Source organism: Pongo pygmaeus, chromosome 3 (assembly GCF_028885625.2).
Source record: "Pongo pygmaeus isolate AG05252 chromosome 3, NHGRI_mPonPyg2-v2.0_pri, whole genome shotgun sequence".
NCBI lineage: Eukaryota > Metazoa > Chordata > Mammalia > Primates > Hominidae > Pongo > Pongo pygmaeus.
The window spans coordinates 82,019,281-82,030,431 of record NC_072376.2 but is presented as its reverse complement, the minus strand read 5'-3'; positions in this window follow the sequence as shown (position 1 = coordinate 82,030,431).

Sequence of the window (11,151 nt, the reverse complement as noted above, 5' to 3'; positions counted from 1 at the left end):
TACTGAGAGACAAATGGTTGCATTCTTCTGAGTTTCTGATTAGCCTTTCCAAAGGAGGCAATTACATATGCATTTATCTCAGTGAGCAGAGGGATGACTTTGAATAGAATGAGGGACAGATTTGCCCAAGCAGTTCTCAGCTTGACTTTTCCCTTTAGTTTAGTGATTTTGGGGGCCCCATTATTTATTTTCCTTTCACATTTCCCCCCTTTTATTTTTTGAAAATCTTTTGGAGAAAGCACTTTAGAAGAAAATGAGTCTCTGATCTCAGGTTTTGTCTGATCTTTCATGTCTATCAGGGTTTATTCCTAACAGGTAGGTCCTGAGTTATTAGGAAAGATAATTTTTAACAGGTTAAGAAGTCTCATGTCCTATGAAGAGAAAAGGGGGAGAGAAAGGGAGAAAAACAGCAACAAACAAACAAAAATCCTGGAAAATCAATATAGGCCACATTACTCTGAAGTTCGTACATCAGTAGGGAGGTATGAAAAGGATTTCTGTATGTAAATAGGTTGTTGGTTTTTTTTTCTGAAGTTTAAGTTGTCTAGATTCAGTTTGCAGGGCTTTAGAAAAGCACAGGTTAGTTTTCAGTGATGTCAAATTTGGAAAATGAAGGAAAAAAATAAGAAAAAAATTGAAAACTCTTTTGGATACTTGTAGCCAGGAAAAATTAGAATTCAGTCCAAAATGTAAAAAAATAAGAAACATAGAAAAATATTAGGCAAGACTAGAATCAAACAACAGGTGTACTATAGTTTTTGAAACATAATTTTTCTCTCTTCAGTTTCCAACTTTTACTAAAGACTAATCTTGGTAGGACTGATTTGCTTTATTATACTTGTCCAGATTATTTGTATACAGTGAAGCAAGAATAATTATTTTCCACATAGACTTTTAAAATTGGCTTTGAAGGAATTTAGTTCCGTAGAAGGAATCTCAGATAAGACATTTTTTCAAGTTAAGACCAGCCATAGATTTTTACCATCAAATACCTATGAGTTGGGTGAATTCTTCTCCTCTTGAGGTTCCAAGATAACTTGGGGATCCTGGACCCATCAGAAAGTGTCATTCTTTACTTACCACAGGTCAGGAGCCCTGTATAGGGTCTGTGTAGTCAAGGTATGAGGTCAGTTTTTTCAAATGGCTTTTATTGGCTCTATAAGTCAAGTTGGATTCCTTAGAGAAAAGCACACCCCTCCAGTCAAAACCTTAATAAAATAAACAGTTTCTCCAATTGTGTCCTGTTACAAATGAAAACAGATTCTTATTGCATTTATGCAAGTAACTATACTGCCATAAATTAGGAATATTCACAAATAGTTTCCGAATTCTGGAGAAGTCAGGTAAAGAATAACAAATATGCTTCAAATGGTGTTCATAGGCATATACTTAATTGTTAAAAGCCATCAATAACTCAAAAGAAAAGTTTTCTTAACTCTGAAAAACAAAGCAAAGGATCAGCAACGTTTAAGGAAAAAGTAAAAAAGATTATTTCTGTCTTCTGAGTTCAGTCCATGCAGGTAATTCCTGTTCTGCTTGATATTCATGAACATTTCAGCCCTCCATGAGTCCTGAAAGGTGTTCCTCTACTCTGATGTTACAATCTCCAAAGTTATCAGAAACTTATATTTAAGAGCATCTATTAGAGTTTTACAGCTGATTATAAACCCACTTTCTAAAGAGGACCAAAACAAGACAACAATTTTCCCTGGATTACAAAAAGTTTTAGGGCAGCCACAGTCAAAGACACAATTGAAAGAAAATCTGTTACCTCTGTGGCACAGAATGATTTAACATAACAAGTATAATTATTACTGATAGCATACACTAAATCATATCAGAATTATAGGAGTTTCCCATAATTTTGGAACACATTCCAATAACATATTCATACAAATACAGTGCAAAGAAAACCAAACACCATTTTCTGTTTGGTAATGCTTCCTGTATAATTTTTATACAAATTAACCAAATATGTAGTTTTTGGACTTTAAGGATTGAGAGGATTAATATCTTAAATGATTAATTAGTCCAGAAAAAGACATAATTAATAACTTGATTTTGGACAGTTTGTCAAATATCAAGGGTTTAAAACACTTGATATCACAAAATAGGATCACAGGTCATTTTAAAGTAGTCATTTATTTAATCAAAGTGCTAACTCAAGGATTTCATAAAAAGATGAAAACTTTCATTCTTTGAGAGAGGACTTAATTTTCCAAACAATAAGTTGTAATGAAAACAGCATGAAGCCAATTAAATTTGTTTTTCAAAATTTTATAAACAACCTATAACATCTTGACCATAAGATAAAACTTTCATAAGCCTTTTATAACCTTTATTAAGGAGTCAGTTAATGCTTCAAGGAAACCTTGTTAATCTGACATAGGGGCCCATATACTGCTCTTGCATCAATGTGCCTTCGACATTAACGGTTAATTTATAGAGAAACTGAACTTATTTTATCTCTCAAAATTGGCCCTTACAGTCTCACTCGCCCACCTATTCTGCAATAGTCCCTGGGTCTTGAGGAGTTGAATAGCTTTAATTTCTGGCCCTGTGTCTCAGCAATGCAGTTTATTTTGATCGGTATTGTATTAGTTAGGGTTCTCTAGAGGGACAGAACTATATATGGGAGTTTATTAAGGAGTATTAAATTCACATGATCACAGGGTCCCACAATAGGCCATCCGCAAGCTGAGGAGAAAGGAAACCAGTCCACGTCTCAAAGCTGAAGAACTTGAAGTCCGATGTTCTGGGGCAGGAAGAGGCTGGGAGGCTAAGCCAGTCTAGTCTTTGCCTGCTTTTATTCTAGCTGTGCTGGTAGCTGGTAGCTGGTAGGTTAATCTCCTTTGGCAACACCCTCACAGACACACCCAGGATCAATACTTCGCATCCTTCAATCCAATCAAGTTGACACTCAGTATTAACCATCACAGGCATCTTCTATCAGGCCTGAAAATGAGACTTTAATTGCTGTCAGTGTTTAAAATTTAGCAGAACTTGGTGTCCTTTTTAGCCCATAAGTCAAAGACTTAAAACTCTATGTCACAAGTACTTTAAAAGCACATACAGAAAGACACACAAATGTAATAACCTTAATTAAAAATAATTTTAATCTTTTTTTTAAGCAAACCAAAACTTAATAATAATGATATAGGAATTGTTTTGATAAACTATAAAATCTGTTAGGCCAGTTACCAAAATGCAAAAGAAAAGACCTTCTGCAGTGCATAGAATATTACTTTCAAAGAAATTATTTCCTATAGACTTTAAGAAAACATTGTTAGTATCAGGCCACAACAAACAGAACTCGAGGGAAAAAAAAAACTTAAATGAGCTGAAAATGAGTTGAAGGAGAGTGCTATTATATCACTTCCCTTAAAAGGAGAGAGAAAATTGAAAATGGCAAGATGTAAAAAAAGTTGAGCTTTGGGTTAAAAAATTAAAGTCTCTTATAATTTGTTAATATATGTAGCTATTTCCAGTAAGCCAATATAAATATTCATTAAAAATTACATAAGCAAAGATAATTCTGTTTTGGGCTGGGATTATAGTTTTGTAATCCTTATGCCAAATTTTGACAGCTTACAGTATTTGGCAGGGATAAGCATAAAATTGCTTGATTAATAAATGGAAACAAAAAGGTATGCTGGCAATTCTTAAGGCATTTCTAATATTACTTTACCAATAATTTTAAAACTGCTGATTTATTAAAGATTTTACTTAAGTCTCGTAAACATGAAAAAGTGTTTGGCTAGTCTTTCCTCCTTTCTCATAAAATATTTGATTCAAGTACTTTTATTTTTCTTGAAGCCAGTTAATTAGAGCTTTTATATATTTTTAGTAGTGAACCATTGTGTCCACAACACATAAATACATAGATGTATTAGGCATAGCAATAGAAGTACATCTCATAGATTCCTAAGACCTCCTTTTTTTTTTCCAATTAGACTGCAAACTCAATAATCTGTTTCATTATCCTGGCAGTTGTCAGCTAAATAGCCCTAGATCTGTATATTCAAAAGAAACAACTCTTAGATAAAAAAATCAGATAGCAAAATTTACATATCAAGTTACAGAGAGAAAAAGTCTGGTAGTTCTGGAGGGAAATTAAAGATGGATGCCAAATCAAACATAAAATTACAGAAAGTTATCATAGGATTGTATGAGGAGACCAATTTTATTTAAATAGGAGCTACCTATATTTTAACTGGATCTCTGAGCTCTGGGCAGAACCCATACTGAATCCGGGTCTCCAAAGAGGGAGAATTATTATGAGGCTAGACCACATGATGCTTTTACAGGGCACTTAAAAAAATTTGTTTTAAACAGACATTTCTAAGTGCCTAAACTATACTCTTCCTTATATACCCATGAGTAGCCTCTGTTGCAATAACTATTTTAGTAAACAAATCAGATAATAAATCTACCTTCAGGTGATGTTTGCATATTATACAGTAGTGTCTATAAACTAGGCCGAAGTTTTCTCTTCCCTGTCTGTCAACTGATTGTAGAGAATTCCCCATGAGGCCATAAATACAGTTTGGGAGAGAGAAGACAGTGTAGCAGTAGTAGGAGCCATGGACATTTGAGCTACTTCTTTATGTAACTCACTTGTGCCCAGTCACATTTATACCACTTCCATTTGGTGATGAAGTATTGCTGCACACGCCTAAATTCATAGCTTGGTGGGTCAGATAACATCCAGTTAATAATAGGCAGCTCAGATTGCACGATAACTTGGTGGTACCCGATCAGGCATTCAGTTTCTACTGAGACTCAGTAGCAGTCCAAGATCTGTCTCTCAAAAGGAGAGTAGTTACCTGCAGATGATGGCAAGGCCTCTGCTGCAATTAAATTTTGGGCTCCAGAGAGCATCTCTATCTATCACTGAGACTGCAAGCACTATGAATCTGCTGGATCATAAGGTATAAGTGGCAGGGCAGCTTACACAATAACCTAGACCCCTTTTGCAGAGCCTTCTCTTAACCTGGACACCACTCCAAACTAGCAGCTCTCTGTTTTTATAATTTTTTTTCACTTGACCTGGAAGTTTTCTTCTTATACAGGTAAAGTAAAAATTTGGTAGGCCTCCTGTCTATTTCACTTCTGGAATACCATAATTAACTAGCCAATGTTGTAGGCCTATGTGATTCTGATTGCTAGTTTGGCTGTGCTCTCCATTATGGCAACTATACCCTACCTTCCCTTTGGTGGTTGAGTACCACCACTTAGCTGTTGCCACTCTGGGACTTTATTACACCCGTTGCATTTAAGTTTTTCATTTGAGTGACTGTGGTTCCTACTGAAAGGCCTGAAATACGGAGAAGGGCAATCACAGAGCTCTTCAAGGATGTTGGAGTTCCCCTCATAAATTAAAAGGTATATTTTTGGTAAGATAATAGTAAAAGTCTATCTTCTGGATCCTCCCAGAATGAAGTCTTAAATAAAAAATATATTATTACTATTCCAATCTCCCTAGCCTTTGAATCCCTTTCTATACATTATACCAAGGCAGATTGGACATTTCCAGTTCAACTATGATGGTTCTTCTTTTAATCCATGTTTTAGTCTACCAAACAAACAATATGTTAGAGCTCCTTCTATCTCCCCGAGCTGCAGTAGTAAATGTAGAACCTGTTACAGCCAACCAAACAGATTTTTAGAGTTCTTTCTATCTACTTGAGCTGCAATATTAAATGTGGGATCTTGACTTAATGAGGCTGTATTAATAAATTTGACCTGATATAACTGTATGCTCCTTCCACCATTATTCCACATTGTTATTATCCATTTCCAAATATGTTCCCCATGTTTCTGCTTGCATAAATTAGAAAACTCAATTAGCTCTTTAGAGCTCTACCTCGCCTTTAGAGGTCTTCCAAGACTTAAGTCTAGAGGCAAAGGAGGTTGTAGAGTGGGTACTGAGGAGAATTATCATTGTCTTGCCTGGCAATTGTCTCAGGAGAAGTCATTACAGCTTCCTTGGGCAATTCTGGGATAATTTCATCAGACAGAAGTGGAAAGGCTGATACCACTGTAGATGGGAAGCTGTTACCACCTGGGTTGGGAATGTCACTTCCACTGGGGGTAGAGAGACAACTTCTGCTGGGCAGGATGGAAGATTGTGATGAGGGTAGAGAGACTTCCTTTACTGGAAAAAATACATCAGAATCTAGGGGCTCAATGTCCCCAGCTTCATCAGCTTTCTACATATCAGCTTTCCCAACTCACAGGTGCCAATTCTTTCCCAATCAATGCCCTCACTTTAACAGTAGATACCCTGAAAAGCTGGGAGTTCAACTTGGGTTGCAATTTAGTCTACCTAACTTGGACTGTAGTTTTGTTGCAAGATGAAATCCTGCATTTGATTTTCAGCAATTTCAGCCCTATTGTTACAGGAGATATGGCTTTCCCTCAGGGCACACCTAGAAGCTCTTACATCATTTATTCATCACTAGAACTGAAAATTGAATCTGTGAGCTCATCCTTTTATTTCACCATGTTGTCCAGTGACATTAGAAGGAACCACGTAACGTTAAATTCCTGAGTTTAAAAAAAGTTCAAAATTATTATATATAGAGTCACTTTGTTCCTTGCTTCCTATAATTGGTTGATACAGAATATCCAGTACAGATATTTTGAGTATCTCTCTGAATAGATCATACCATAGACTATTAGTGCTCTCTTTACTACTGGAAATAGAGTCATTAGTGTCTTTAAATCTAATCAGATTAGCCAATTCCAGAAACTCCAGAACTGATTCAGAAAATTAATTCTTACAATTGTGTTCATCCAGAACTACTCTCAGTACTGAATACTGTATTAGTCAAAGTTTGTCTCAGTCGATTTGTGTTACTATAAAGGACTTCCTGAAGCTGGGTTATTTATAAAGAAAAGAGGATTATTTGGCCCATGGTTATGGTGAGCGAGAAATGGAAACAGGCATCACACAGCAAGAAAGGAGTAAAGAGAGGGGTAGGAAGGTTTATTTTTTAGTTTTTTTCAGTTTTTTAAAAAAATTATTATTATTAGATCTTGTGGGAACTAATAGAGCAATAAGTCATTTATTTCTGTGAGGATAGAACCAATCCTTTCGTGAAGGATCTGCCTCTATGTCTCAAACACCTCTCACCAGGCCCCACCTCTATCACTGGGGATCAAATTTCACCATGAGATTTGGAGGGAACAAATATACAAATTATATCATGGTTCTTAAGAGAAACAGAATGAACAGGATATATATGTTATAAAAGAGGAGATTTAATATGGGATGATTTGGCTCATGTGATTATGGAGGCTGAGATGTCCCACTTCTGCTGTCTGGAAGTGAGATAACCAGGAAGGTTGGTGATGTTATTCAGTTTAAGTTTGAAGTTCTGAGAACCAGGGGGATGTAGGAGGATGGTTGCTGGTATAAGTCCTGGAGTTTGAAGACCTGAGAACCAGAAACTCCTATGTCCAAGGGCAAGAGAAGATGGATGTGAAAGGAGAAAAAGAGCAGAAATGCCCCTTCATCTACTTTTTTGTTCTATTCTAGCCCTCAGTGAATTGGATGATACCCACCTACATTAGTGAGTGCAGATTTTCTTTAATCAGTTTATTAATTTAAATGCTAATCTCTTCCAGAAACACTCTTCACAGACATGCCCAGAAATAATATTTTACAGGTTGAGTATCCCTTATCCAAAATGCTTGAGACCAGAAGTGTTTTAGACATCAGATTTTTCTAAATTTTGGAATATTTTCATTATACATACTAGTTGAGCATCCCAAATTCAAAACTCTAATATCTGAAATACTGCAGTGAACATTCCCTTTTAGTGTCATGTCGGTGCTCAAAAAGTTTTGGATTTTAGAGCATTTTGGATTTCAGATTTGGGGATTTGGGACACTCAACCTGTATGAGTTACCTGGGCATCCCTTAATCCAATTAAGTTACATAAAATAAACCATCACAAAAAGAAAGGTAATCAAAACAATAAGAGAAAAATAAGATTTCCCAGTCTTCTGACCAGCTGATACAAGCTTAAATTCAAGGGAAAAATCAACAAAGTATGTAAGTCCACACAAATATAGAACCATACTATGAGGATTTTCAGAAGTATTTGCAAAACTGGCAATGGCATTTTACAAAGTATAGAAGTATGCTTCTGCAGTAATTATGTGATTACCTATGTAGTAAAGTAATATGAATTCTAATCTATTTTACATTGGTTGATTATTTTAAAATATACCAGTTTGTCAAAATGATTAGATGAGGCTAATTTGGTGTTAACAGTAAAGTTTATATGTCAGTGAGTATGGTTTTGAGTTTTAAAACCAACTCTAACAATTGGATGGCAGAAATATATCTGATAGGAGTGACAATAAACAGACTACTAAATTTGTAGTTGACAAAATCTGAACTTTCTTTTACTACAATTAAACAAAGATGATAAGTTAAAAAAATTTTTTTTTTTGAAATGAAGTGGCCCAGGCTGGAGTGTAGTGGTGCGATCTCAGATCACTGCAACCTCGGCCTCCCGGGTTCAAGCGATTCTTCTGCCTCAGCCTCCTGAGTAGCTGGGACTACAGGCACCCGCCACCACTCCTGGCTAATTTTGTATTTTTAGTAGAGATGAGTGGTTTCACCATGTTGACCAGGCTGGTCTCGAAATCCTGACTTCAGGTGATCCGCCCACCTTGGCCTCCCAAAGTTTTGAATTTTTTTAAAACTTGACATTTAAAAGATCTGAAATTTCCTAATATCTATGTGCTTAAATAAATACTACTAAAAAGTTAATTATGTCTTTCTTTTCTAACAAGATTTTCATGGAACTCCATGAGAGACAGAAGACTGTGTAGTCAATTTTTAGGCTCATGGAATATTAAAAACTGAAGCCACACAGACGCATTAACATACAGTGAGACTTGCAGTTTCATGTCTGACATATAAAGAGAATGTGAGTTGTCACTGTTATCCTTACAACAAGAAGAAAGCTGAACAAAATGAGAATCAATGACTCTTCTCAGATCCATCGGAGAACTGAGTTAACAGTGTGAACTACAGCCCCTAAAACTGCAGACACAGTGAAATACATAGAATGAGAACAGAGAGCAGAAGCCACTGGAGCCAGTAATTGGTAGAAACAATTAAATAGTAATTGATGAAATAAATACGAGAGGCTAAGTGGGGATTCACTTGAGAGTTAAAAACTCTTGGGAGTCCAGTCTTAGAGAAGCCTCACATTTTTTGTGAGCTTTACTTCCAGGAGCCTCATCAGGTAATCACAGTGAAGAACAGAGAAATATCCTCTTGTGCTTCAGGGAAAAGGAGAGGCAAAATAACCCTTTTGAAATAAACCTAGAGTATTCTTCACAGCAAAAACCTGGGCATGCATGTGCATGCACACACACGCACAACATTACCAGAGGGCTTTTCTGGCACCTGGGAGAAGGGAAGCACCCAAATAAGGGCCAATCTAGACTTCTTGTTTGACATAAAGGCTTGGTGGCTGTCTGAGAAGCACTTATGAGGGTCACAGCCCCATGAAAGGCTGAGACCTGATAACAGGATTTTAGAACCTCCACCCCCAATACCTTTCTGGTATATCAATAAGGGTCCTATACAATAATAGTGGCTTACCACTAAAAGAACTACAAAGATTAGACTTTATTTAAGAATGAGTTTCTAGGGAAACTGGAAGACAACAGAAGAGACAAATACAAGGAAATTAAAGGAACGGAAAGCCGGTGACACTAGAGCTATAGCAAATGTTAATCACAGCCTAACAGTCAGAAAATATCCAAAAATCTAACCATACCAAATGCTGGCAAGAATGGGAAGCAACAGGCACTCATGTTCGTAGCTGGAAGGAAAGCAAAATGGTGCAGCCACTTTGAAAGACATTTTGGCATTTTTTTTTAATATCGTTTTACCATACCATCTAGCAATCACACACTTAGATATTTACTCAAATGAGGTATAAACTTGTGTCCACACAAAAACCTGCACATAATTGTTTTTAGCCATTTTATTCCTAATTGCCAAAAATTGGAGATAACCAAGATGTCCTCTAATAGTTGAATGGATAAACAAAGTGTGGTATATCCACATAATACGGTATTGCTCAGCAGTTTAAAAACAACGAGTTATTAAGTCACCAAAAAACATGGAGAAGTCTTGAATACACATAGTTAGGCCAAAGAAGCTAATCTGAAAACGTTGCATACTGTTTGACTCCACCTACATGACCTTGTGGAAAAGGCAAAACTACAGACAATAAAAAGATCAGTCATTGCTAGGATTTCAGAGTAGGGAAGGCAGGATGAATAGGTTTAGAACAAGGGATTTTTAGGGCAGTGAAACTGTTCTGTATGATATTGTATTGACAAACGTGTGGCAATATGCATTTATCAAAAGCTATAGAATTGTATACAACAGAGAGTAAATCCTAATGTAAACTCTGGACTTTAGTTAATGCTGATGTATCAATACTATTTTTGTCTTGTTTTGTTTTTTGTTTTTTTTTTGTTGTTGCTGAGAATTAGTCTGGCTCTGTTGCCCAGGATGGAGGGCAGTGGAACCATCTCGGCTCACTGCAACCTCTGTGTCCCGGGTTCAAGAGATTCTCCTGCCTCAGCTTCCCAAGTAATGGGGATTACAGGTTAACTTTGACAAAGGCTCAGTTAAACATGCAACTTATTTTCACATTACTAATATTAAAATCTTGCTATTTATAAAACAGACTCTATAGGACCTTTGATTTTGATCCAGAGAAAGTGTGTGCTACAGAAAAAGCCCAATAGTCACAAAAAAGCAACAGTAATTGTTTTGGGAAATCTTTCACACAGAAGTGCCAGCTTTACACTTGTTTTCAGTGTTTCAGAGTATAACAGCAGTATGTCTGTCTGCACATCTGCCCACATTCTTTTTGTCTGACATTATTATAATACTTAATAAATGTACATATTTTCAAGATATCTGCCCAAATTCTGAGGGTCAAGATAAACATTAAAAACTGGTCCTTATCTGAGGTCCATTTTTTTTTTTGACATTGACTCAAACATTTTGTAACTCAGTCTGTACCCATTACTCATGGAGAAGAATGAGGTTTCAGGGCCATCTTGCCTATTGTTTTGTTTTTATCAGTAAGTGAATTCTTA